Genomic DNA, 27,227 nt, shown 5'->3' with positions numbered 1-27,227 from the left:
TGTGTGTGTGTATTGCCTGGACAAAAGAGGTTTTTGGTTTTTTTTTAACTTATTTTGCTTAAAGTGGATCACAAGATACATATATTTGGCATGGAGTTTTCTTCACTTAGCACAATTTGTGTGCTTTGTACTATGAAATCATTCCCCATTTGTAGGCCTCCTGTTTGTTTTTATTTTCTTTGTATAACAAACACCTCTTCCTTGAGTACATCTGAACACAAATCTTGTGAATGTGAGTCAATATTTCTTCAGAAGAGATACCCAGACATGGTGACACCACATCAGAGCTGACTGCAAATCATGCTTTAATGCACACTTTTAGGACGTGGTGAAGCACACCCGTTCGCCCACCTTGTGATCAGTGACAGATACTATCCGGCTTAAAGTTTCTGCTAATCTGAGAGATGAAAAATGTCTTTTATTGCTATAATTTTCTTTTCCTAATCACTGGGGAGACAATTGTCTTTCTACATGATCATTTTTATGTCAATGGCAGTCAGCATCCCAGATGGCCCTGATGCTCACACCTGTGTGTGCCCAACAATATATGGCATAAGGGTGATTAGGTTCCCTCCAGGAGCAGGTTATAAAGGGCTGTGGCTTTTATCTTGTCACTTCCTTGCTCTGTTTTCTCTCCCCTTGTGTTGTATCACCTGCTCTGGGAAGTCAGCTTCTGCATCATGACTAGGAACTGAGTCTTCTCCCAGCTGCCCAGTGCTACCGCATAACTGGGTGCTCTGGAGTTTCTGCAGCTCCCAGAAAGTGGGAGCCAGAACCACCTACCTAGCCTGCTGCCATGTCTCTGGACCCACAGACACCCATTTGTTAGACGTGTGGCAACAGATGACTAAGATAATGCCTTATCTGCTTGTTTATTCTTGAGTCCTTTATACATTTTGGATATTAATAATTTATTATATAAAATAATCCTTTTACAAATACATCCTTTATCATTTGTCTTTCTAACTTTATTTAATGGCATCTTTTGTCAAGTACAAGGATATAGGAAATGTGAAGCTGACATTTCCAAAAGTGATTGGTGGAATAAACATTTTAAGTCAAAGTAGGGAGAGAATATTGTGAAATTAAAGAAGCTCTATTGTTGTGTTCGAAAGGGTCATGACTAAGAGCCCTGAGACAAATCCACACTCAGGCCTGGGGCTCATGTAGACCTATGGAGGTTTTGGCTTCATGGAGAAGGGTGTTTTAGGGGAGTGATGAGAGCAAAGGATTTGGGGGTGCAGATCGGCAGTTTAGCTGTGACTTCCTGCCAGGTCTAATCCTATGCACACGTTTACACGCATTGTAGTGCAGTTTTTCACCTGTCAAATAATAGTTTTCACCATATAGGGTTATTGTATGAATAAAACATCTAGTGGATGTGCTGTATAATGCTTTACTGACATATAACACTTCTAAATCGTGGGGTAGAACCTTATGTGTAGCATATGTGCAGTTATATAGGCACTATAGTATAATTTACAATATGGTCTGCCATATACACAGTCATTGCTTACATCTAGCAGCTATATTGCAAGCTGTGATTATCATCTAAATTTCAGTTCCCTTATCCATAGATTGGGATGTTGATATTGTCAATAGTGTACACTAGACAGGATGGCTGTCAGGGTTAGTGATAATAAGAAACATGTTTAGTCTTTGTTGCCAGTTCCTGCCACAGAATTTCTAAAACCCTGGGATTTACGGTGTGATATAGGTGAGAGAAGCATATTTTATTCTTCACAGTAAGCCCCTATCCACCCCTACCTGAATTTATGCTAATGAGGTGATTCAAGGTGGGGCCCTTGGGTAACTTCAGGCTAGGGGCTAGTTGCCAGGAGAACCAACCATTTGATTAGAGAGTTGGAACTTTCAGCGGCACCCCCAGTCTTTGGAGAGGGCAGAGAGGCTGGAGGTTGAGTTCAGTCACCAGTGGTCAGTGATTTAGTCACTTACACTGACATAATGGAATCTCCATGAAACCCCTAAATGACGGAGTTCAAGAAGCTTCCAGATGAGTGAACTTGTGGCAGCTCTAGGAAGGTGGAATGACTAGGGAGAGCACGGAAGCTCTGTGACTCCTGCCCCCACAACACCAGCCCAATAGCTTTTGCTATTGTAACTGAGCAAGCTGGGGCTTGTCCACATGGCAATTTGATACATGACCCACTGTAGGAGACTGTTCTGCGTGGCGTGGGCCCAGCTCCCACTTGGAGATGCACAGGACCCACGCCCATGGATAGGTTCTCCCATGGGGAACCAGGCCTGCAGTGTGCCTAGGCTGCTTTGAGTCTTACTTTTGCTAAAATCTCCCTTGCCCTGAATCAAGGACATTTACTGCAAAGTAACTTCCTAAAATCCAAGCTAAAACTCCCCAGTATGGAGTGCAACCAGTTCAACCACTTTCCCCTTTTCATTTGCAAATATCCTTCTTCTGTGATGTGATTAGCAGCATTGGCTCCTTTGTTTTCTGTAAAAGGTAACCACCTAAAGCCAACTGGTGTGAGAGTAAATGAGGACCATCATGTAATGTGCCCAGAGATAGAAATAAAGGCCTGCCGTGGTGGAGGCTGCAGCTTTTTGCTCCCCTTGAGAGCGAAGCTGCTCACCCTTTTCCTCCACAGGACTCGGTAGTCCGTGTGAATGTCTCTTCCCCATCCACAATGTCTTGGACCCCATTAGCTGGGGTCCGCATCAACCCAACAATTACTGTTGAAGGAAACAGGTTTTTATTTACAGGATTCCAACCTCAGGTTGGGACACACTAGGATCACTACTGCTTGGAGCCCTGTCTCCCACAAGACCCAGCACTTCCCTGGCTCCCCACTAGGCTATAAGCCACAACCATGCCCAAAGTCCTCCACATCCTTATCTGGTCTTCAGCCGGCTGCTCAAACAGTCCTGCAACCCCTGTGGAAGGTGCTCTTGTGGGTTTCAGAGTCACCATCCTCTCATTGCAGCTCTCTCCTTCAGGATGTGGGGTACATTATCCTCAGCCTCCATGTAACCGACCAGGAAATACATGCTGTGTTACACTAGATCATGGTGGAATCTGAGAAATCACACATCCCAAGAGAGTGGCTTTTCTGTAACATCCTTCAGAAAAGCAGAAGTCAGCATTCCTGGTCGCAGTTCAGTTCAGCTCCAAGCACCTCTCATGAATCTGGTTAGGTGGGTCTCCACATGGCTCCATCAGCTTTCTCTGTACACCCGTTCTTCCGCATGGCTTACAGACCACATGCCTGCTTCTTCACTACACCAGACCTCATGGTGGAATCCTCCTACTTCATGGCTCCTCCCTCATGGCTACCTGCTTCTCTCTCAACCCATCATTCAAGATGCTTGGCTGGGAACTTCCCATGTGACCTCATATCTGGCCCCTCCTATGATATTCTACATTTGCCAATTCCCCTGTACCTTTTACCTCCTTCTGGCTGCCATCTTTAGTCAGGGTAAGACTTCCCCATCACACATGGACACCTGAGGTGGTATTCATATCCCCTGGCTATGTCACAAACCACTAGGTGCTCTCAGAGTCACGTACTCCTTTTGCATGGGTGGCAGCCACTTCCCTTCAGGAAAGACATGGCTATCAACTTGCCATTGTAATGCAAAGTGTCTAAAACACCTGTATTATCCCCTTCCCCCTCCCCCAATTAAAATTTGTTGGGGTTTTCAGGGAGCCCATGCTCTGCACCCTGTTACACTACACATCTCTCCCATTTGGCTGTTGCTGAGTTGTATCCTGTATTCAGCAGAGGTCACGGCTGATCTGAGAGATACCAACAAGCTCCTTTCTTAAACATTGTTACATATATTGGGTGCATATGTTCAATGTCATGACTAGCTTGAACATTATGGCTTAACATTAGTCACACACCCAGTTTATAAAAAACCACCAGGTTTATAAAAACCAATAAAGTGCTTTCCTAAGTTCTGTGAGTTATTCTGGAAAATTATGAAACCTGAATTGGGGAGTGGGCATGAAAACTCTTGAATTTATTGTTAGTAGTACCAGTGACAACTTGAACTTGTGATTGGCTTCTGAGTGGGGGTAGTCTTCTGGGACTGAGCCCCGAACCCCATGAGATTTAACAATAACTTCAGACTGAGAGTGTCAGAGTTGAATTTTAGGATACCCAGTGATTGCCCAGAGAATCAGAAACTTGGTTGTTGGGTGAAGAACAAGCCCACACATTTGGTGTCAGCAGTGGGAGTAAAATAATTCAGTGGGTTCAATAGGTGATATCAATAAAATGTTCTGCATTGTCCAGACACATGGTTTTTATATAATGATTACCATGAGATTACTGAGAAAAGAATAAGGTAATTTTTAATTGATATTTATAATCCAGCAGACATTGTGTACTTATTCTTTTCAAAGCTTCTCCCAGGGTTCAGTACCCTGGTACTGAAGCAAAGAAGCAACTGTGTGTAAGGTGGATTGTGATTCTGCTTTAATGATTAGGAATAAAGGAACATAGAGAAACCTGGAGCTCCATGGCCCAGGGGCTCAGCTGGTTACAGCATCATCCCAATGCACCACAGCTGTAGGATGGATCCCCAGTCAGGGCACATACAAGAATGCATCAATATGTAGAACAACAAACCGATATTTCTCTCTCTCTCTCTCAATCAATTAGAAAAAAAAAACATGGATAGTGAGACAGTTTGACCTGCTGGGACATCTGCTTCTTCCCCCTTCTCACTTCCTCTGGGCTATCCCAGATGTGGGTATCTGAGGGTCAATTTATCAGACATATGACACCAAGATAGAGATAAAATTGGGAGTACTGGAGGAAGGGGATTTTGAGGATCCTACCCTGGAGCTTGGAAACGGGCTACGCAGGCAGAGCTTCCTCTCACTGAGCTTGGCTGCTGCAACAGTGTTTCAGACTGGCGCCTCCCACAAGAGGTCACGCCGCTCAGTTCTGTGGGCTCCAAGTCTGCATGCAAGGTGCTGATGGGGTAGGTTTCATTCTGATCCCTTTTTCTCTTGACTGGTAGGTGGCTCTCCTCTCATGGAATGCTCACATGGCCTCTTCTTTGTCTTTGTGGAGAGAGACATGTCACTATTGCTCTTTGTATGGGGGCACTAACCCCCATGAGGGCCTTTGCTTCAGGGTCTCACGTGTCCCTGACCATCACCCAAAGGCCCTTTTTCAGACCATCCTAGTGGGGGGAGGGCTGCAACATATGGAGTTGGGGGGGGGTCACAGATATTCAGCCCGTAACAGGCCTGAACCACAGCTCTTCTCAGTCTTGACAAACCACCTCGTGACCCTTGAAACCCCAGGTCAAGGTGACTTGGAAGAGGCAGAGGGAGACAGGCTGTGCAGAGCCCTCTGTTCTGTGGGTCCCAGGACTGAAACATTCCTCCCTGCAGTAACCTTTGCTGGCTTCCTAATAATGGGATTCAGACAGTCCTCAACTCCCTGGTTGGCCCAAACTGTGTGATCTAAACCACCAACTTCCATTCAGTTAAAGACAGCAGGACCAGTTTTCACTCTGGAGTGCATCACATAGAATTTTCACATGAATAAATGCAGTTCAGTATCGCACCGCTCCCACCTGCAGTGCTGGGCAATGGGACTGTGCTGGAAACCACTGTGTTTTCCCCCACCCACAAAAACGTCTGAACCTAGTTTTCGTAATTCTAGTTCAGTTTCTTTGAAGAGAAAACTGCCTGCTTTTTTAAGTGAGTCATACAACTTCTCTTTTCAGTCCTGACGTCCCTAATATAGTTTCTACATTTTTTCTAGGAAGTTCTAACAGATTTTTTCTCTTTAATTTGTCTATTTATAAGTTACAGTTGACCTACAATAGTTTCAGGTGTGTGGAACTTTTCACTAGGTAAGAGATAAAATAACACACAGTAGGGGGTGAAGGCAGCATGGAGAGCTTTGGGAGCCAGGTCTCCAGATGAGCAACTGCAGCTCGCAGAATGGGCAGGGAATGCTGACAGAAACTGCCACCTTCCAGGACGTCTTCGGGGTCAAATGATTTTTTTCCCCTCTCACAAAGGGTGGATGGGACTTTCAACAGGTATAGGACACACGACATCACACCAGACTGGCTGCATACGTGTGGGGGAGGGTCCAGCTGCTCTGCACTGATGCGGACATTAATGAGATGTGCAGAGTATGAAAAATGTTATCCCCTTCACGAAACTTATGTGTGCTTGTTTATTTTGGGCAACAGTAATTTTTTTTATGAAAAATGTGTTACGTTCACCCATTTATTATTTTAAATAAATCAATAATCACTTCATGTTTTTTCCTCAATTAAAATTTTTTTGTGTGTGAAACTTAATCTTTATTTACAAGACACTGTAAGATAGGAAATTCCACATAGAAATAAGAAACTCATTGAAAGGGGAAGTTTCATACAGTATGTACAGTTTGTAATTGTTCAAGTATAGTTTCATTGTAAAAAGTGCTACAATAACAAACCACATTTAAAAAGAGTTCTTAGTAGAGAAACAGTAAGACAAACTTATACCAAACATAGCACACAACAAACATTTTATGCCTCAGCTGTACAATCTAAAAGTGAAAGGTCCCAGGAGCACCATCCTGAACTTGAAACGTATAACCATCAGAGGTACAACATTCTGATCTTCCTCTTCCTCTACAGAGAAATACTTCTCAATCAAGTTTAATGAAGCTTTCTATACAGATTCATTTTCATGGTTTTGAAGAGCTTCAATTTTGTCCAAACCTCCACATTCTTCGATCATTATACTAAGTTTCTCAGTTTCACCTAGTTTCTCAGCAGCCCAGAAGATATTTGAAATGGCATCCAGAATAACCAGGATAATTTTGGTATCTTTCACAGTTAAGAGCTTCACCAATGGTTCTATTATGCCACAGTGAACAAGGTATACAATCTGTTCAACTGTCCCACCACTTGTATAGTTGGTCACAACCCACAGCTTCCTTTTGTGTCTTCAAGTCTGCCATAAGAGAAGAACAATGAGGAATGGGTAGTCCATGATTCATGTGAGTTCATGAATCATGTGATTCCATGATGCACAACTTGCTATGCCTGGTCCTGGTGACATTGTCCATGTAGCTTCCTTCTGCATATTAGTCTTAGAGTTCAGTAACAGGCTGAGAAACACAGCAAGTACTACCTCATCTATCATAACCTGAGTATGTTCATCTGTCCTAGTGACAATATTTCCTTTGGCTTTTAGTGCAGACGTCAAAACTGGCAATTTAGTAGCTCCCAGGAGCTTTACAAGCTGGGGTACAACTACTGTTTTCACAACCATTTCGACCCATTCATTTGGACCATCAGTAAGGTAGGAGATGGCTTAGCAGCTATCTGCTAATACTTCTGGGTCATCATGATGCAAGAGTTGAACTAAAGTAGGAAGAATCTGCTCAACAGCATCTGATGGGGGTGCAGGATTCTTGTTGCAACAAAGGTTTGACAGTGTCCAGGTAAGATTACGTAAGTAACTACATGCTAAAGATGACATATCAGGAGCTGCAAGAAGAGCCAACAGTGGATCAACTGCACTGTACTTGATTAGCAGGTCTCGGAAAACTGAACCATCACCTGTGATGTTTCCCAGAGCCCATACAGCTTGTTCACTGATGTGAGATCTTGGGGAGATGCCAACAGTGAAATGAATGCTGGGATAGCACCTCCATCTACTACAGCCTTGGTCTGTTCTGATGTTCCGGAAGCAATGTTAGTGAGGGCCCAGGCAGATTCAAACTGAATGGGACTACAATCAGTTCTGCCAAAAAAGGACACAAATGTTGGAATCAAACCAGCCTGGATTATGTTGTCTATGCCTGGCAGTTTTCCCCTAGAAAGCAGTTTCCTTGTAGCCTGAGTAGCTTGGAGCTGGTTTTCCAAATTGTTGCTATTTATGCCTTTGACAATGTCCTCAACAGACCAGTTTATAGTGCCCTGGTTACTGCGGTTTTCCTGCAGTGGAAAAGTAGCATTATCAGAAAAAGAGCTTACAGTTCTCCTTTTCAGCATCTGTTCATCCTTAGCTTTTCTCAGCTCCACATCACTTCTATTTGGCAAGGCCTCACTTCTGTTCTGTCTTTCCCCTTGTTCTTAAATCTGTTAAGGGGGGCAGCTGGTGAATTAGCATTCTCATTGGTGGACATGGTTATGAGACAAAGAGAGATAGATGCACAGCTGGCTTAGTCCTTTCACAGGAGATGGTGTGAGGTGGACAGGCTGTGATTTGGTTGCTCTGAAAATACCCAACACTGATCAGCACAAAGACCATGTCTAAATTTCTGATATAGTAAGTACATATCAATGTGATCCTTACACAAAAGTCCTGTTTGTTTTTTTTTTAAAGATTTTATTTATTTTTAGAGAGAGGGGAAGGGAAGGAGAAGGAGAGGGAGAGAAACATCAATGTGTAGTTGCCCCTCATGTGCCCCCTAATGGGGACCTAGCTGGCAACCCAGGCATGTGACCTGACTGGGAACCAAACTCACGATCCTTTGGTTCACGGTATGGGGCTCAGTTGACTGAGCCACACCAGCAAGGGCAGAGTCCTGGGTTCTTATTTCTGAGACCAGATCTTCTGGGAGCTGCTGATGTGGCCTGGAGACTATTTTAGGCAAATGGATCTTCTGAATCTCAGGTGACCTCTCATATTTCTTGACTCTAGACAGTGGAAGGTGGCTCCCTGGCATGCAGGTTTCCAGGCACCTGCCTTAAGAGTGGGCATTGGTGAGAGTGAAAGGAGGGGCATCACCAGAAATCAGTGGTCCACAGGGTGGGGCTCCAGGTGCTGAAGACAAGGGACTCCTCCTTCTCTGCTTTGCCCAGGGTTTGGCTGCTTTTCTGTTCAGGTGTAAGAGACAGAGCACAGGGCCAGATTAAAATACTGCTTATATAATCTTACTAACTCATGTCATCCCAATGAATTCAATCAAAAAAATTCTGCTGGTGGTGTGCGTCAGCCAGGGAGGGCATAGTGTTCCAGGGTCCCTGACCTCCAGAGACAGAACCAGACACAGCAGACAGGGGCCACAGGTGTCCACCATCCCTGGAGCCTTGGACCCACCTTCCTAATGAAAGAGCTGGCACAGCAGCCCCAGCAGGGAGCAGTACTGCCAGGCTGAGCCGCAGTGGTGCCAGGAGCCGAGTCCCTTTGCTTCTGAAAACACCAGGTCCCCCAGCAAAGGGAAGTGGGCCCCAGGCTTGGAGAAGTCAGGTTTCAGGACTGATGGTCTTGCAACCAAGACTTGCAACCAGACCATCAGGACTTTTTTCTCCCCAAATTCAAAATAATTACTTTATACAAGATTCCCACCTCTTTTATTCAGCTATTTCTCCCCCATGCCTCTAAAGAATTATATTAATGTTCATCCAGAAAGACATTGTCTTTCCCCAGTGTCCCGTCCTCCGCCAGCCTCCGGAACGCCCAGACCTCGGGACCCCCTCAGTTCCCCGGGGCTGTTTGCACTGCTCTCTGTTTCGGGCTTTTTCTCTTCTCTTCACCTGCGGTCCAGGGTGCAGGGCTGATTGCCGCTACCACCATGACCAGCAGAGGGCAGCAGCCGAAGGGGGATTCCTCGCCCCTAGTGAAGCATAGGGAAGAGCCTGGCAGTCTGTCACAGGGGAGGGAGGGAGGCAGGCAAGGCAGGCTGGTTTGCTTAGAGGTCTGGGGGAGGAGAAAGTTCGGGGCGGTGCTGAGACCCCACCTCCAGAAGTGGCTGCAGCCGGCAGGGAAAGGGGAAGTGCCCAGAGTGTGGGCAGGAAAGTTGTGACAGCAGTGCCAGGCCACTTCCATTTTTTTCTTTCATTTTCTTTTGATTTGAGAATCCCAGTGCATTTATAAAAGCAGAAGAAATAAGAAGCAGGAATGCAAAAGTATGGTGTATTTTAAATGTTTACCTTGAATAAACCTCCATTTACAGAAAACTCAAGGTCCAATGCAATAAACTTAATTCTATGTCAAAAGAAAAAAAAAGTGATGGGAACATCTGACCCAGTGTGAGGTTTGAAGGCTTTTAAAAATTTATTTATTTAAGTCCAGTGATCTCACTTGGAACCCAGGTGAACTGGAGTATATTACACCATTAGGAGACTGAGCGACCGCTGTTAAAGAAGAACAATTCTGACACTTGTTAACGTGGAAAGGAGCCCTGACCGGTGTGGCTCAGTTGGTTGGGTTACTGGTTGGTTGCCCTTGGATTCCAGGTCAGGGCATGTGCCTGGGTTGCACCAGGACCTGCCCCACCAATGCCGCTGCCAGAGGAAACCGATGGCTGTTTCCTACTGGAATCGATGCTTCTCTCCCTCCCTACCCTCTCTCTAAAAATAAATAAATGAACAACTCTGAAAACAAATGGTGGAAAGAAACGCTTTCCACAGGACACTGTATCACAGATGTTGCGGTGAGGGGCCAGCCAGACTCGCTCAGCAGCAAGCGCAGCAAGGACGCTATGACCCGCAGCCCAAGCAAGAGGGAAGGTCTGCACCAAGGCCCAGCGGGGGCAGCAGAGGAGGCCCGCTGGGGCTCCTGTGCTTCCGCCTGTAGGGGTTGACTCTGCACTTTGGGGTTGCAGGGGTGAGGAATATTAGCTCCCTGTCCTCTCAGGGGAGGTACTGTACTGCTTGGTTGAGAAAGGAGGTGGAGGTCTTGGTGTTTTGGGCCTCACTTGCCCAGGGCGGTGCCACCTACTGCTGTGCAGGGTGGGAGTGAAGGAAGTGCCTCTCCTGGCTCAGGGGCCACAGGTTATCACCATTCCTGTGGAGAGTTAGTAGAGGCCCTTCAGTAACTGGCTTCATTTGCTGCCTACCTTTAGGGTGCAAGTGGGAAACCCAAGGCCCTTGGGCCAATCCGGCCCTCCACCTTGTTGTATCCCACTGGGCACCTTGTTTCTACCCAGCAGCAGCACCAAGCTCTTGCTTAACTGTTAAGGAGTAGTTACATTTATACAGTCCTAAAGTTACATTAGACCAATTGAAGGCAACTGTGAGGCTGATGTGGCCTCTGGTGAAAATGAGTTTGACACCCCTGCTTTAGGGCAATTTCCAGAAACTAAATGGTTGTTATTTTGACATTTTTTGCTGGTTGTGGTTGTCTCACTTCAGTAGGGATTCCTGAGCTCCTCACACTGCCAGTATGGAGGTGGATCTTTCTTTCACAGGAGCTTTCTGGAAGGAAGGCTGAGGCCGCGGTGACTCCTGCAGATGTAGGGCTGCTCCCGCAGGTGCCCTGCCACCTGCCTGTCTGTAAGGGGCTGGGAGCACCTGGCAGCCAGGCACCTTGAACGTGGGAAATGCACCTGACTGGAATACAACTTGGTTGTCAAAATTATGTGCAGACATTTTTTAAAATTACATTTTATTATTTACACTATTATAGTTGTGTCCACTTTCCCCCCTCTTTGTCCCCCTCTATCCAGCCCCCCTCCTCCTGGAGGAAATCCCCACACCCTCGTTCATGTCTGTCACACATGTATGATCTTTGGCTACTCCTTTCACCTTCTTTCATCCAGTGCCTCTTCCCCCTCCCTTCTGACAGCTGTCAGTCTGTCCCAGGTGTCCATGCCTGTTTCTACCTTGTTCATTAGTTTACTTTGTTCTTTAGATTCTACATATAGGCAAGGTGAAAGTTAATTTAAAAATGTGAAAACAAATTCAGTGCCCATCAACATGATTTTAGAATATCTTCTTTCTTTATGTGCTTGGATTAAGTTAGTTTATACTCTAGCAAGGATTTTTTCCTCGTAAAGCAGGCATGGGCTTAGTATGTATGTATGTATATATGTATTTTAAGAGAGAGAAGAATGGAGGGAGAAAGAGAGGGAGAGAAAAGTCGATGTCAGAGAGAAACATTTACTGGTCCCCTCCCACATGTGCCCTGACTGGGAACCAAACCTGAAACTCAGAAATGTGCCATGACCAGGAACGGAACCTGCCACCTCTTGGTCTGGGGGATGACATCCAACCCACTGAGGCACATCGGTCAGGGCATCTTAGTGTTTTTAAGATTCTTTTTTAAAAATTAAAATTTTATTTTTTTAATTGTTGTTCAAGTACAGTTATCTCCATTTTCCTGCCACCTTCCTTCCCCCCCTCCCCCCCCTCAATCCTACCCCCTTTGGCTTTGTCCATGGGTTCTTTCTACTTGTTCCTTGATGACCCTTCCTCTTCTTTTCCCATTATCACCCTCCCTCCTCCCCTCTGGTTACTACTGTCAGTTTGTTCTTTATTTCAATGTCTGTGGTTGTATCTGTTTAAAGTTTTTCTGGACTATTTGTGGGAATGAATGTTGATGTACACACAGTTCCTAAGCCACACTGTGTCTTAAGGTTTCAGTGAAAAGTGGGGGTGGCTTGAGGGCTCTTCTTTCTAAACATCATCTCTGTTTACTTTTGCTCATAGGGTTATTTCTTCACCTTTGAAAGATGGGTCCAAGGGTTGTGCCCCTGAGGCAGTTATTTCCAAACCACTTTGTGCCTTGTTAGTGGGTAGATTCAGTCATTCCTCTATTTTAGGAAAGTTTTCTTTTCTTTCTTTCTTTTTTTTTTTTGTTACAGCATTTGCTCTTGTCTTTGGGGACAAAGATTGCATGAGTCGGTTCTTTGCCTTATGCAGCCTTTCTTTCCCTTTAAAGTCCTCTTAAACATTTGTCTTTGCCTCTCGCTTTTGCTCTGTGTTTTGAGCACCCTCTCCACCACACTGAATGATCTAGCAGATCAGGGGTTTCTTTTACTTTTTTAACAAAGATTTTATTTATTTTATATTTTTAGAGAGAGGGAAAGGGAGAGAGGGAAACATCGATGTGAGAGAGAAAAATTGATTGGTTGCTTCTGTATGCATCCTGACTGGGGACTGAACCTACAACCCAGGCATGTGCCCTGACAGGGAATCGAACTGGCAACCATTTATTTTATGGGATGATGCCCAACTAACTGAGCCACACCGGTCAGGACTTTCGTTGGTTTGTTTTGCTGCCATTACCTTAATTTCTGTAAGGTTCTCCATTTTCAGTCAATTGTAGCTTGTCAGCCCCTCATTTCAGCTCCTTTTCTTCCTGTTACTCTTACTGCCCAGCCCTCTATGTCTCTTCTTCAGTTTCTTTTTTGACAGATACCACATTCTGTAAATTATTTGACTTCATGGGAAACCAGTGGTTCTTAATTATATTTTCTACGGCTGCCATAACAAATTGCCACAAATGTGTTGGCTTAAATAACCAAAAAATTATCTTGTAGTTTTGCAGTTCTGAAGTCACACTGAGCCTCACTGGGCTGAACTCATGGTGTTGCAGGCTGTTCCTTCCTGAGTCTCCAGCAACACCCAGCTGCTCTCCTCTCCCAGCCCCTGGAGGCCCTTCCCTAAGTTCCTGTCAATGGAACCCCCTGAATCCTTTCACTTCCTCCTCCACTGCTGAGGTCCTTGTGCCTCTGTTAGTGCCACCTGGATAATCCAGGACACTCTCTGTGATTTAAGATCAACTGAGCAAATCTACCCCACCTGCTGCCTCAATGCCTCTTTGTCATGTAATGTGGCATGTTCATGGTTTAAAGACTCTGGCCACCACGCTGATTTCCACCTGCTTTGGGGCAGTGCTCTTCATTATCTGTGTTGGCCAGATGCCTTTCCTCCTGTCCTATCTTTGCATAGTTTTCATGATTGTTCCTTTAAAAATATCTATCATTCTTCTTTGAAATAATGGAGCTTTCCCTGGACTAACTTGTTTTGGAAGAGTAGCTGGGAAAGGCCTAGTGCATCCCCAGGATTCTGTGGACATAGTCCAGGGGTGGGGGGAGGGTCTGTAAAATTTTACCACTTGGGTGGTAAAATTTTAATCTTGATTTTTCTCTAATCAATGCAGACAACACAGCCCAGTAGTGACTGTTGATCCTATTCATTTGTCACTAGTAGAAATTAGAGATATATTTTTTAAGGGTTTATTTATTTATTTCTAGAAAGAGGGGAGGGGAGGGAGAATGAGTGGGAGAGAAACATCAGTGTGTGGTTGCCTTTCGTGTGCTCCCAACTGGAGACCTAGCCTGCAACCCAGGCATGTGCCCTGACTGGGAATTGAACTAGCGATCCTCTGGCTCGCAGGCCAGTGCTCAATCCATTGATCCACACCAGCCAGGGCTAGAGATATTTTTAAAACACTTCACAGCTGGTATTCTGAAATATCAGCTACCCTCATAACCATTTCCAAATTATACCATTATTAGGCCAACTGCTAGATCTTATTAATTGATGCATAAATATCACAAATTTAAAAATACTTCAGTAGCTGCATTTCACTATCAGGCTGCCTCTGTAGCTTATGAATTTTATTTAATGCATTTGAAAACACTGTTTTGAGAAGGGTCTATCTATGTCCTCAGGCCACAGGGCAGCGGCCAGCCTCCCTATCTTTTGTCTGGCCTTATCTTCTCCTCTTTGCTGGGTGTAGTCCTCTTCCCAGTAACAGGAAATTTCCTTGACTCATGTGATATCCACGCCAGGCACAAACTGGCGCTTCCCTTGGCCTTGTTCTGGCTTCTGGGCGTCGATGTGGCTTAGGCTGCCATCACTCAACTTCTCCCCACACTGGTAGCTGACAGCCACCACACTTGAAAATGTACGGCCCTATGCCATGCCATTGCTGTCATTGGGTTTTTGAGTCCACAAGATAGAAATGGAGAGGAAACACTGGAGAAATTTCCAGACAGACTTTACTGAGCTCATACTTGAGCACAAGGAGGAAGCCCAGAGGTAGGGAGGGTTCCCTGAGCTGGCTTGGGGTTGCCTCTGCACAGCTGCTTTTACAGGCTGGGGACAAAGTCAGTTTTCACAAAAAACCTGGCTTTTTGAAAAGGGAAGGCTTGTAGAATTTTCCACTTGGGGCTGGAGAAGCAAGTGGTTAAAAGGGAGATAGAATTATATATCTCTCGTATATCTCTTGTGTATTATATATCTCCCGTGTGTGTGTGTGTATACACACATGGAGTGGAGGGGTGGTGACATTCTTTTTAAAAAAATACTTTATTTATTTATTTTTAGAGAAAAGAAAAGGGAGGGAGAAAGAGAGGGAAATATCAATGTGTGGTTATCTCTTACACGCTCCTAACTGGGGATCTGGCCATAACCCAGGCATGTGCCCTGACTGGGAATTAAACTAGTGACCCTTTGGTTCACAGGCTGGTGCTCAATCCACTGAGCCACACCAGCCAGGTTGGGGGGTGACATTCTTATGGTCGGTGACCTGGTGTTCCTTCTGTTCACCTGGCATTGCCTCCTTGGAATCAGGTGAGGGTGGTGGGGCAGAGCCCCTTGGGTTTTTTTATCTGGTGTCCTCAGGATCCTGGGCCCAGGTCCTTAAGCTGACTCAGTCTCAGTGTCCAGCCACTGCTGTGTCCATGGGGTTGTCCCACAGAGTGCACAGGCAGTGAGGCTTCGTTGCCTGCTGCCTGCCAGTGTGTGTCTGCTGCTCTGGGAAGCCCTGGCTGCTCCATGTGTCTGTCAAAGGGTCTCCTTCCTCACATCCTTCCTCATCTCTGTCCCCAACTCCATGTGTCTTAGGACCCTCTTATGACTGCTGACTCACAGATGGGTAAGTCCTTTTTGTTTCTCTTTCTTGACTCTGATGGGCCTGGCTCTGCATCAAGGAAGGACCAAGGTGAGCTCTAAGGCTGGTTTTTAGCAGCATCAGGCCCCGGGAGCAGGCCAGCAACTGTCCCAAGCCATCCCAGGATTGGCCTCCTCCTGCCTCAGCCTGCTGGCTGCCTGCCAGGCTCAGTCACTGAAAGAGCCCCTGGTGGAATTGGGAAAATGGGGCTAGTGGATCTGCTATGAGGGGGAGGTGCCCACCAGGCTTCAGGAAAGGTGGTAGGTGTGATCTGCTGCCCCAGAAGCACATGACTGAGTCTGGCCTGGATTTTGTCCTGACCTTGGTGGAGTGGAGCTTCTAGTAGTTGGGTGAGTGGGGCCTCTGGAACCCAGAAGTTGGGTCTGTTGGAAGGCCAGAGGGTGTTTCTATTGAATCTCCCATGAGAAGGAAGCGCCAGTCAGGTTCACAAAAAATGGGGGGATTGGTTCTGCTCCAAAGCCATTCATTGACACCCCAAGTCTGCCAGACCTCTTTGCCTGGCCCATGCACCTGACTCCTCAGCAGGGCTTAAGCTCTTCAGGGCAGTACCAGAGGGAGTACAGAGGCTGGTGTTACTGGGAGGTGAGCGCTCCACCAGGAAAGATGGCTACTGCAGTATCGGACAATGACTCAGGGCCAGGAACCTGGTGGCTGTTCCCCCCACACGTCTCTCCAGAACCACAAACTTTAGACTCTCCTTGGGCGACTTCAGTCTGTACTCCCCTCTTCCACCAGGGCCCAGAGTAAGAGGTTGTGAACAAAATGTTGTGCATTGGCCCTTCAGGAGGGCGCTTGTGTCTCCAGCACACTTTGCCTCTCTGTAGTGAACAGAAACACGGCTGCTTTTTATAGCCAGATGCTCTGTGGGCTCCTCTTCCCAGCTTTGGTGCTCTGGGCTGGTAAGCCTGGCCTGGGGTTCAGGCCTCATGCCTCTCAGGGGCAATCTCTGGCAGCTGACATGTCCCTCTGGCCCCTCTGCTGTTACCCGTGGGAGCAGGGCCAGCCCCTTTCATGTCTCTACCCTTTTTACCAGTCTGGACATGCCTTCTTGTGCAAATCCTTGGTTGTAAGACTGCTCTTCAGCTAGTCTTTATTTGTTTTTTCAGGATGATTGCTCCCCAGTCTAGTTGTATTTCCAGTTTGGTCCTGGGAATTGCTGAGTACAAGATCCACCTATTCCAGCATCTGAAAAGATGTGTACTTTTGAAAAAATATTTAATTTGTTTATTTACTTTTAGAGAGAGGGGGAGGGAGGCAGAAAGAGAGGGAGAGAAACATCAATTGGTTTCTTCTCGCTTGCCGCCAACCAGGGACCTGACCCACAAACCAGGCGTGTGCCCTGACTGGGAACTAAGCCCGTGACAGTTTCATTTGCTGTAGATACCCAACCCACTGAGCACATCAGTCAGGGTGAAAAGTTGTGTACTTGAAATTTGTTAAGACAGGAATCTCAATCATTTTTACCACACACGCACATGTAACTGTGTTCAGTGGCAGATGTGTTAAGTAACCTTGTTTGGGTAATCACTTCACAACATATAAATGTATCAAATAATCACATTGTACACCTCAAGCTCACACAATGTTATTTGTCAATTATCTCAATAAGTCTGCATTGGGGGAGTGATACGACTGAGAATCACAAGTTGGGAATTCAAAACCTGACAGTTTCTAGCAGGCAGTGTAAATAAGGTGTGTGCTGAGTCTAAGAGGTGCAGAGGCAACGGAGGCCGTGGACCGCTGAAGAATCTATGCTCTGGCTCAGGTGGGCCACCTGTCCTGGCTTTGGGTTTTATGTTGCTTGAAGAAATGAGATGGTTGAATTGGTTTTAGAATTCTAAGACTTAGACAGAAACCTATTAATAAAATTTATTCAAAGAGAAATCTCTGATTTTGTTTTTGGCAACTAATTAAAAAATGTAAATAAACTGGATTTTCCTCTAACCCTCACAATGAAATATTTGCCTTCTTTTCCTAAGGAAGAATTAATTATGAATTTATTTTAAAGGAGACAAAATATATGGAAAAAGCACTCAGAATTGCACAGAAAAAAATTCTAGAAGGAACTGAATTTACTCTTATGTGAAAATGTTTATAGTTCGCCAGTAAAATAAAATGTAAATGACTTTTAAATTTTACATGCCACTGATTTTTAGTAAGGTTCACAAATTCTCATCATACCACACCTGCTGCTTTGAGACATAATTTATCTATTTTGAGACATAATTTATCTATTTCTACTCAGAATGTTTGTTTTTCTTCTAGATTCAATTTTGCAATAAAAACTCCTAGATTTTCTTTAACTTGATCAGCCCTCCAAAACTACTGGGGAATGCTGAGGAGTATCACTTAAAGGTACATGTGGAGAGGACAGCTGGGGCCTGTGATGAGAGTCTCTGATTCTGACGCTCCTTCTAGGGAATAATTATAGAGAACAGCTTGAAAAAGGAAGAGCTAACTGGAAACAAAAATGCCAATTCCAAATAAAGTGCATAGGATGTTTGCACTTCAGAAAGTGTAAGGGCCCAAGCATTGCGGGACTCTGGAGTACCTGGACTCATAAAACCATGAAAACCAGTCTCAACTGAGACACCAGGGGTGGCCAAGGTGAGAAGCATGTGTGCCCACAGCTTGGCCGTAGGGAAATGTCCCTCCATGGAGAGGAAGAGTCAGCAGCGACACACAGGGCTTACACCAGGCTTCTCCTTACAATGACTCATGGGGACTCAATAATGCAAAATTATCATTGTGTTCTCACACTGAATTCCTCTTTGGTACACTGCCCCTTTCTGTTCCATGTGATTTGTCCAATGGTTACTTTCAGTTTAAAATGCAGTCTCTTTCTTGGAAATCTCAGCCTCCTTGGCAATCTCTACCTCCTGTCCCTTCTCTTCTTTTTGTTGGGGGAGGTACCTGCTGGTGAGCTTATCTCTGTCCTTGCTGGGCCCCTCTGAGCTGTCCCAACCTGGCCTAGATACTGGCTTCCTACCCAGCTGCACCCAGCACCGCATCCCCTTCCCAGTTTCATCCCCCTTGAGATTTTTGATTGCCCCAGAATGTGTGTTTCCTCCATGGGTCTGGGTCATGAAGGGTTTTTTGAGTATGTTGTTGTAACTGTAGATAGTCAGTTGGACTACTGGGGAGCTTCCCCAGTTGACCAAAATGGCACAGGAGCAGGTTCTTACACTGAGTGTGCCAAAAGCTAGACAAATCAATGGATAGGGCTCAAACACACCAAATACTAGAAAGACAGGGCCCAAGTGTGCCAAAAGATAGCAAGATAATTAGACAGAAAAAGCCCTCCCCTCCTTATCCTTGCTGGAGCAGGAAGGAGGGATGTTCTATGAGACAGGAGTCCTCCATTCTCCTGGGTCATGACACATGAATAAACTTCTTTCCTTTTGCACCACCACCTGCCTCATGAGTTTGGCTTTTGTTGTGGCAGGCAGCCAAGGCTACAGTTCAGTTATAGTTTTTTTGTGACCCATACGAGACAGTGTAGACTTTGGTAAGTCCTGGAGAACCCAGGCTATCTCTTTTTTTCTTGATGAGTCTGATTAAAATTTGTCAATCTTGTTTATCTTTTCAAAGAATCAGCTCTTGAATTCATTGATTTTTAGTGTTTTAAGACTCTATTTTCTTTATTTCTGCTCTTATCTTTTTAAAAATATAACATCATTTAATTTAAAAAAGTAGTGTAAACAGGAAAATAGCACAAAAATATAGTGTTGCATAGAAGGCTGGTGCTTGCTGCTGAGAAACTGAAACTAGAGGAGGCTGTGGATTCGGGGAATGAACACTCTCTAAAGGATGGAGAGAGTGGCCTGAGGGGCAGAAGACCAGGATAGCTGCTCATCTGAAACCACCTCATACAGGGCTCTTTAGATCTCAGCCATGTCCCAAATACCAATATGAAGGGATGCAATTATTAACTCTAGCTGATTCTCCCAAGAGTGTCTGTCCAGTGAGAGTGCACTTGGGACAGGTGCATTTGCATGTTAAGTGACTGAAGAGCACCCAAAGTCTTACCACCACTAGTCTTCCAAGAGGCCTAGTTCACAGACTGGCCTCCCTGTGCTGTGCAGCCAGAGTCATTGCTATTTACTGCCCTGGCCTGGAATCTGGTCTTCCTCTATTATGTTGTCACCTTTCTATTGCCACTCAAGTGTGCTGGTGCCATGGTACTCTCTCCTAGGACCTAATCCACTAGTTTGGCTAAAAAAACAAACCTTCAGCTCATCCCACTCCTCTGATCAGTAGATTTCTCCCTATTCTCCTAACAAATGTCTTTTGAGGTCTTCATTTCCTTCTCCAGTTGACACTTCCAGTTTAGCCAATTTCTTCTTCATTATTTGGTATTTCACAGTGGTCTCAGAGAACATGTCAAGTAGGAAGTCCACTTTGATCTTCAAGAAACTGTTTTCTTCTGGAGACACTGAGCCTCCCTCCAGTCCACACCTCCAGTAATTCCTGCCTGTGCTATCCAATGACAGTTTTCAAACTTCAGGTTTGTCCAGCCAGGTTCATAGAGGGATTCCATAGTCAAGGCTCAGCTCCACCTTCCAGGTTGACTGATCCATATTATGCAAGTTGGAGAGAGAAGCAGACTTCCAAGGGATGTCTTCTTTGGATTGAACATATTCCCAAAGAGGCAACTTTGGCCTGATGCATTCCAGAAGCCGGTTCCAAATAAACACCTAAACCATCTGAAAGCTGCTCCGAGGGTCCATGATACTTGTGGTGACCACAGACATGGGTCTCTCCCTCTGCTCTGTTCTTAGTTATATCCTTCTGTTCACTCACTTTGGGCCTTGTTTGTTGTTCTTTCACAAGTTCCTTTAAGTGTAAAATTAGATTATTTACTTGAGATTTCTCTTATTCCTGAAGGAGGCCTGTAATGCTATGAATTTCCCTCTTAGGACAGTGCTCCCTGTGTCCCACAGATTTTGGGTTGTGTGTTTTCATTTTCATTTGTTTCAGGTATCTTCAGTTTCTTCCTTGACCTCATTGTTAACCCATTCATTGTTTAATAACATGTTTATCTTCCATATCTTTATGTATTTTTCAGTTTTCTTCTTGTGATTGATGACTAGTTTCATAGCATTATGGTCAAAAAAGATGCTTGATATGATTTCAGTCTTCTTAAATTTATTGAGACTTATTTTTTGCTCTAACATGTGGCCTATCCTAGAAAATATTCCATGTACATTTGAAAATAATTTGTATTCTTATCCGTAGTCAGATGTGTTATCCATTGTGCCACTGGCCCCGCACTGAGAATGTATATTCTGCTGCTTTGGAATGAAATACTCTAAAGATGTCAATTAAATCCATTTGATCTAGTGTGTTGTTTAAGGCTGTTATCTCCTGTTGATTCTCTTTCTAGAAAATATTTCCATTGATGTCAAGGGGATGTTATAATCCCCTGCTATCATTGTTTCACTGTCTGACTCCCCTTTACATCCATCAAGATTTGCTTATGCATTTAGGTCCCCCTATTTTGGATATATAACTGTTTACTAGGGTTATCCTCTTGTTGGATTGTTCCCTTTATCATTATGTAGTGTATCTTACTATAGCCATGATTTTAAACTCTATTTTTTAAGATATAAGTATTGCTACCCCAGCTTTTAAAAATATTTCCAGTTGCATGAAATATTTATTCTATCCTTTTACTTTTAGGTTAGGTCTGTATCTTTCTTTCTGAGGTGGGTCTCTCTTTTTTAAAAAGATTCTATTTATTTATTTATTTATTTGTCTGTCTATTTATTCATTTATTTATTTGGAAAGGGGAAGGTAGGGAGAAAGGGAGAGAAACATCAATGTGAGAGAGAAACACTGATCGGTTGCCTCTCATATGCACCTAGACTAGGGACTGAACCCACAGCCCAGACATGTGCCCTGACTGGGAATCAAACCAGTGACCTTTTGCTTTCCTGGATGATGCCCAACTAACTGAGCCACACCGCTCAGGGCTGAAGTAGGTCTCTTATAGATAGCAGATATATGGGTCTTGTATTCTTATCCATTCAGGTACCTTATGTCTCTTGATCGGAGCATTTAAGCCATTTACATTTAAAGTGATTATTAACAGAAACATATTTATTGCCCATTTTATTTTTTAAAACTATGTTCTTCTGTTTTTTTCTTTTTCTCCTTAAAATAAGTAACATTTTTAAACATTTTTTTAACATTTGTTGTAATATGGTTTGCCTCTTTTTCCAGCCTTCATCAGCACAGCAGTCTTATATCTAACAAGGCCCTTTGTTTCTACTCCCCCAAGAGGTGCTGATTCTCTTTCCTATGCCTTCTAATCCATGTCAAGTCACAAACTGCACAAACACTAAGCATGAAGAGTGTACATTGCACAGGAGGGGAGCAGATCCCACAGGTGGTCCGACCAGCATAAATTGGCTGACTTCTTCCTTGCTAAAAGGACCCCAAACCTGTGCAAGTGTCCACCCCTTTGCTGTAGGACTCTGAAAGAGTTAACCTGTTCCTCCAACTCCATTGTAGGCTCCTGGGGCCTTGGTAATGATAGTGTAAGGAGTGGGCTGGCAAGTAAGTTCTGGTTATGGGACCAAAACTTCACAGAGAAATAGCTCATGCTCCTAAGAAAGAATTTTTATAATATTTGGTCTTTTGCTGTCAATAGATGTGGTCAGTCAAAAGAATGCCTGGAATGACCATGGCATTTTGTGACTATGGAGGACCTTAAAACACTCTGAGGATAGCAGAGCCAGAAATGGAAGGAACAAGTCCACTGAAGTAATTTTCATGCATACCTTGGTGTTTAAGCAATTTAAGAGCACTTTTCCTGTTTTAAAAATTTATTTTATTGATTATGCCAACCTGGGTCCAAAAGGCCACACACCATAGCCTTCTGCTTATGATGCTCTGGAAAAGCGACAACTTTAGCTAGAAAAACCAGGCCTATGGTTGCCAGGATCTATGGGTAGGGACAGAGGTTGATTATGAAGTGGCACATGGAGAGATTGGGAGGTGATAGAAGTGTTCTATCTCTCAACTGTGATGGTGGTTGTGTGGCCATACATGCTTGTGAGAACTCAGAAACCTGTGTATGAAAAAGGCCTGGATTTTTACTGCACGTCCAGTAACCTCATTTACTCAATTCACCCAAATAAAAACAAACAAAGACCCCTGTCAAGAGAACTAAAAGATAAACTGCAATTCAACAGAGCCTAACCATTTCATTAGAATATATACATACATATGAGGTCTGTTTAGAAAAAGTCCAGCCATTGTTAATATAACAAGAAGAGTTTGTGTGACATTGATGTAACCTGGCAGCCATCAATGTAAATGAACTGGAATGCATGTGTAAACAATGACAACTTCACTGTACTAGTCTGTGGGGTAGTAGATGCCATTGAGTGAGCATGTGTGCTGTGTGGCCATCACATTCAAAATGACTGAGCAAGTATGGCAAAAATCAGCATTAAATTTTCCACGAAGCTTGAACATTCCTCTGTGGAAACTGCTTGAATGATTCAGAAGGCTGTGGTTAACTAGTGATTGGCAGCTTCATCACAACAACACACCTGCTCATGCATCATGTCTTGTGCAGAGTTTTTTTTGTGAAACATCATATCACCCAGGTGACTCAGACCCACTTTCAGCCCAGATCTGGTGCCCTGCAATGTATGGCTTTTCCCAAAACTTTTTTTTCTTTTAATATATTTTCTTGATTATGCTATTGCAGTCATCCCATTTCTTCCCTGTTTATTCCCCTCCACGCTGCATGCCCCCTTCTACCTGCATTCCCCCCTTTAGTTCATGTCCATGAGTCACACATATAAGTTCTTTGGTTTCTACATTTTCTATGCTATTCTTAACCTCCCCCTGTCTATTTTCTACCTACCATTTATGCTACTTATTCTCTGCACCTTTTCCCCCCTCTCCCCTTCTCACTCCCATGCTGATAACCCTCCATGTGATCTCCATTTCTGTGATTCTATTCCTGTTCTAGTTGTTTGCTTAGTCTGTTTTTGTGCATTTGTTGTCATCTTAATGTTCATATTTTTTATCTTCTTTTTCTTAGATAAGTCCCTTTAACATTTTGTATAATAAGCGCTGCATGCTGATGAACTCCTTTAACTTGACTTTATATGGGAAGCACTTCACCTGCCCTTCTCTTAGAAATGATAGCTCTGCTGGAAAGAGTAATTTTGGATGTAGGCCCTTGCCATTCATGACTTTGAATACTTCTTTCCAGCCCCTTCTTGCTTGTAAGGTTTCTTTTGAGAAATCAGCTGATAGTCTAATGGGAACTCCTTTGTATGTAACTGTCTCCTTTTCTCTTGCTGCTTTGAAGGTTTTCTCCTTCATTTTAATCTTGGCTAATGTAATTATGATGTACCTTGGTGTGTTCCTTCTTGTGTTCAACTTCTTCGGGACTCTCTGAGCTTCCTGGACTTCCTGGAAGTCTATTTCCTTTGCCAGATTAGGGAAGTTCTCCTTCATTATTTGTTCAAATATGTTTTCAACTTCTTGCTCTTGTTCTTCTCCTTCTGGCACCCCTATGATTCAGATACTGGAATGTTTAAAGTTGTCCTGGAGGTTCCTAAGCCTCTCCTTATTTTTTTTGAATTCTTGTTTCTTCATTTTGTTCTGGTTGAATATTTCTTCCTTCTGCTCCAAACCATTGATGTGAGTCCTGGTTTCCTTTCCATCACTGTTGGTACCCTGTAGATTTTTCTTTATTTCATATAATCAACCTTCATTGCTGCCTGGGTCTTTTTTCTGCTGTTGTAGTACCCAGTGAGTTTCTGGAGCATCCTGATTACCAGTGTTTTGAACCGTGCATCTGATAGGTTGGCGATCTCTTTGTCGCTTCATTGTATTTTTCCTGGAGCTTTGATCTGTTCTTTCATCTTTGGGACATTTTTTTTTTTGTCTCAGTGCACCTGTGATGAAGGAAGGGGTGAAGCCTTAAGTGTTCAGCAGGGAGGGGCAACACACGTCAATTTGTTCTGATGCTATATGTGGAGGAGGGGCCTGGGAAGGAGCAGTGCCACTTGCTTAGCTCTGTGCCGGTTTTCAGTCACTTCTCCCATTACCCACTATCAAATTGGGCCTTTCTGGTCCTGATTCCTGGGTGGGTGGGCTTGTGTACATTCTAGGACCCTGTGGGTCTCTCCAGTGAACTCTCCTGTGAGGCTGGAAGTTTCTCCTGCTGCAGCCTCAACACCCACAGGTGTTTTCAGTCAGAGGCTTTGAGGCTTTATTTCCCTGTGCTGCAAATCTGGGTTGTGCAGTCTGCTTCACTCCCCAGTTGTTCCTCCTGATTAAACTGCACGCGAATGTGGGACCACCTAGTGTGCAAGCCACCACAGTGCCATGTCCTCCAGCTGCTGCCTTGCTGCGAGTCCTCTCTGCCTGGTTGCCTGTCTCTGCCCCTCCTGGTCTGGATGAGTGTTTCTTCTTTAAGTCCTTGGTTGTCAGACTTCCATGCATTTTGATTTTCTGGCAGTTCGGGTTGTTTTTTGTTTTTAAAATTGTTGTTGTCCTTGTTTTGGTTGTGTGAGGAGGCACGGTGTGTCTACCTATGCTTCCATCTTGGCCAGAAGTCCCCCCTTTTTCTGAAACTTAAATCACCTATTGAAAGAGAAGGGATTTCAGACCATTGATGAGATTCAGGAAAATATGATGGGGCAGCTGATGGCAATTAGAAGAGCTGTTGGAGGTCCCGAGGTTCCTATTTTGAAGGGGACTGAGGTGTTATTGTCCTGTGTAGAATGTTTCTTGTATCTTGGATCTTCTTCAATAAATGTCTCTATTTTTCATAGTACATGGCTGGATACCTTCTGGATAGACCTCATGTTACTAGGACAGTATGAAAAGTACATAATTGTTCTAGGAGGGAAAAAATAATTCACAATTTATTTTGATTATTCAACATTGAAAAATTAAATCTCATCCTAGAAGTCAGGCCCCTCAAATTTAAGTATCAATATCACCATTAACTAGTTGACTGCATCCTTAAAAAGTCCTAAATTAGTCTGGCTGGTGTAGCTCAGTGGATTGAGCACGGGCTGTGAACCAAAGTGTTGCAGGTTTGATTCCCAGTCAGGGCACATGCCTGGGTTGCAGGCTATGGCCCCCAGCAACCACACATTGATGTTTCTCTCTCTCTCTCTTTCTCCCTCCCTTCCCTCTCTAAAAATAAATAAATAAAATCTTTTTTAAAAAGTCCTAAATTCACTCAATTTCTCTTTCTACATTCATACAAATGCATGTAGCACAGCACACCTCCTCACAGGCAGGTTATGATAAGCATTTGTTGGTTTGTTTTTTTTTTACCATTTTTTTAAAAAGATTTTATTCATCCATTTCTAGAGAGGGAAGGGAGGGAGAGAGAGAGGGGGGGAGAGAGAGAGAGAGAGAGAGAGAGAGAGAGAGAGACATCCATATGCGGTTGCTGGGGGTTATGGCCTGCAACCCAGGAATGTACCCTGGCTGGGAATCGAACCTGGGACACTTTGGTTCCCAGCCCATGCTCAATCCACTGAGCTATGCCAGCCAGGGCAAGCATTTGTTGTTTTATAAAAATATTTATTTATTTTTAGAGAGAGGGAAGGGATGCAGAAAGAGAGAGAAAAACACTTATGTATGAGAGAAGCATCTATTGTTCTCAACTGGGGATTGAACCTGCAACCCAGGCATGTGTCCTGACTGGGAATTGAACTGGTGACATTTCAATTTGCAGGATGGCGCCCAAACAACTGAGCCACACCAGTCAGGGCCTGATAACCATTTAATGGGAGGATTTCTTTTAGGGCTTATGTTGAAGAAGCAGTGTTAGTTAATTTCACTTGTTTAGTTTGTTGTTTTCATTTACTGTTTTAGTTTGGTTTGAATAATGCAAGTTCATGGCAACAAAGTGAAGATTTAACTACAAGAAAGGTACAAAGAAGAAAGGGAAAGTTCCCTCATTCCTAAAAAGAAAACCCCTTGTTCCTGGTGCTTGAGGCATCCCTTTCCCTTAGGAAGTTGGTCTTAGTGCTGTCTCTGCCTGTCAGCCTCCAGGGTCCTCGCTGCCCCCACAGGACCTGGCCCCAGTAACACAGAGGAGAGGGACCTGGCTGCTCTCCCACCCCGGCCGCAGTAAGAGCAGAGGCCTCTCTCCCATCTCCCCAAGCTGTGTGGTGTTCCAACAGCGGCAGTACAGGGAGTTGGCCACTCTGACTGGCTTCTCTGAATCAGGCTGCATTTCTAAGACCTCACATTTATCCATTTGTTCAATCCTTAGGGCAGCTACTTTTGTCCCACTTGATAGATGAGAAGACTGAGGCACAAAGAGACAAAGTCAATTGCCAATTACTGCTCTGCTGGACTTGGACACTTGTTCTTGCTCCAGAGTCCCTGAAACCACCTGGGGTGCTGAGCACCTCCCACTCCCCTACTCTCTTGAACTCATGCTGCTGTCAGACTGTGGTCCTGCAACCACTGTGAGAGCCAGGACACAGGCCTGTGGGTTTCATCCCCAGCTCCCTGGGTGAAGCACAGAGCTGTCCAGCTTTGTGGGAGTGCCTGGCTCACACTAGGCGCTCCATGAATGTCAGCCAAATAATTGAGTCAGTGATTCAGGGAGTGGAGTCTGTTCTTA

The 27,227-nt window shown here is 44.5% G+C and overlaps 1 protein-coding gene and 2 pseudogenes across 4 annotated transcripts in view; 1 reads left to right on the top strand and 2 right to left on the bottom strand.

Annotated features, from left to right (window-relative positions):
• Positions 1 to 27,227, top strand: part of NLRP3 (NLR family pyrin domain containing 3) — a 94,026-nt gene that overhangs the window by 26,293 nt on the left and 40,506 nt on the right. The window lies entirely within an intron of this gene.
• Positions 6,546 to 8,135, bottom strand: LOC123826601 (annotated as a pseudogene).
• Positions 19,867 to 26,855, bottom strand: LOC123826549 (annotated as a pseudogene).

Source organism: Phyllostomus hastatus, unplaced genomic scaffold (genome assembly GCF_019186645.2).
Source record: "Phyllostomus hastatus isolate PE091 unplaced genomic scaffold, TTU_PhHast_1.1 phas_contig_81, whole genome shotgun sequence".
Taxonomy (NCBI): Eukaryota; Metazoa; Chordata; class Mammalia; order Chiroptera; family Phyllostomidae; genus Phyllostomus; species Phyllostomus hastatus.
The sequence above is the reverse complement of the archived record's forward strand: the minus strand, read 5'-3'. Positions and strand labels throughout refer to the sequence as shown.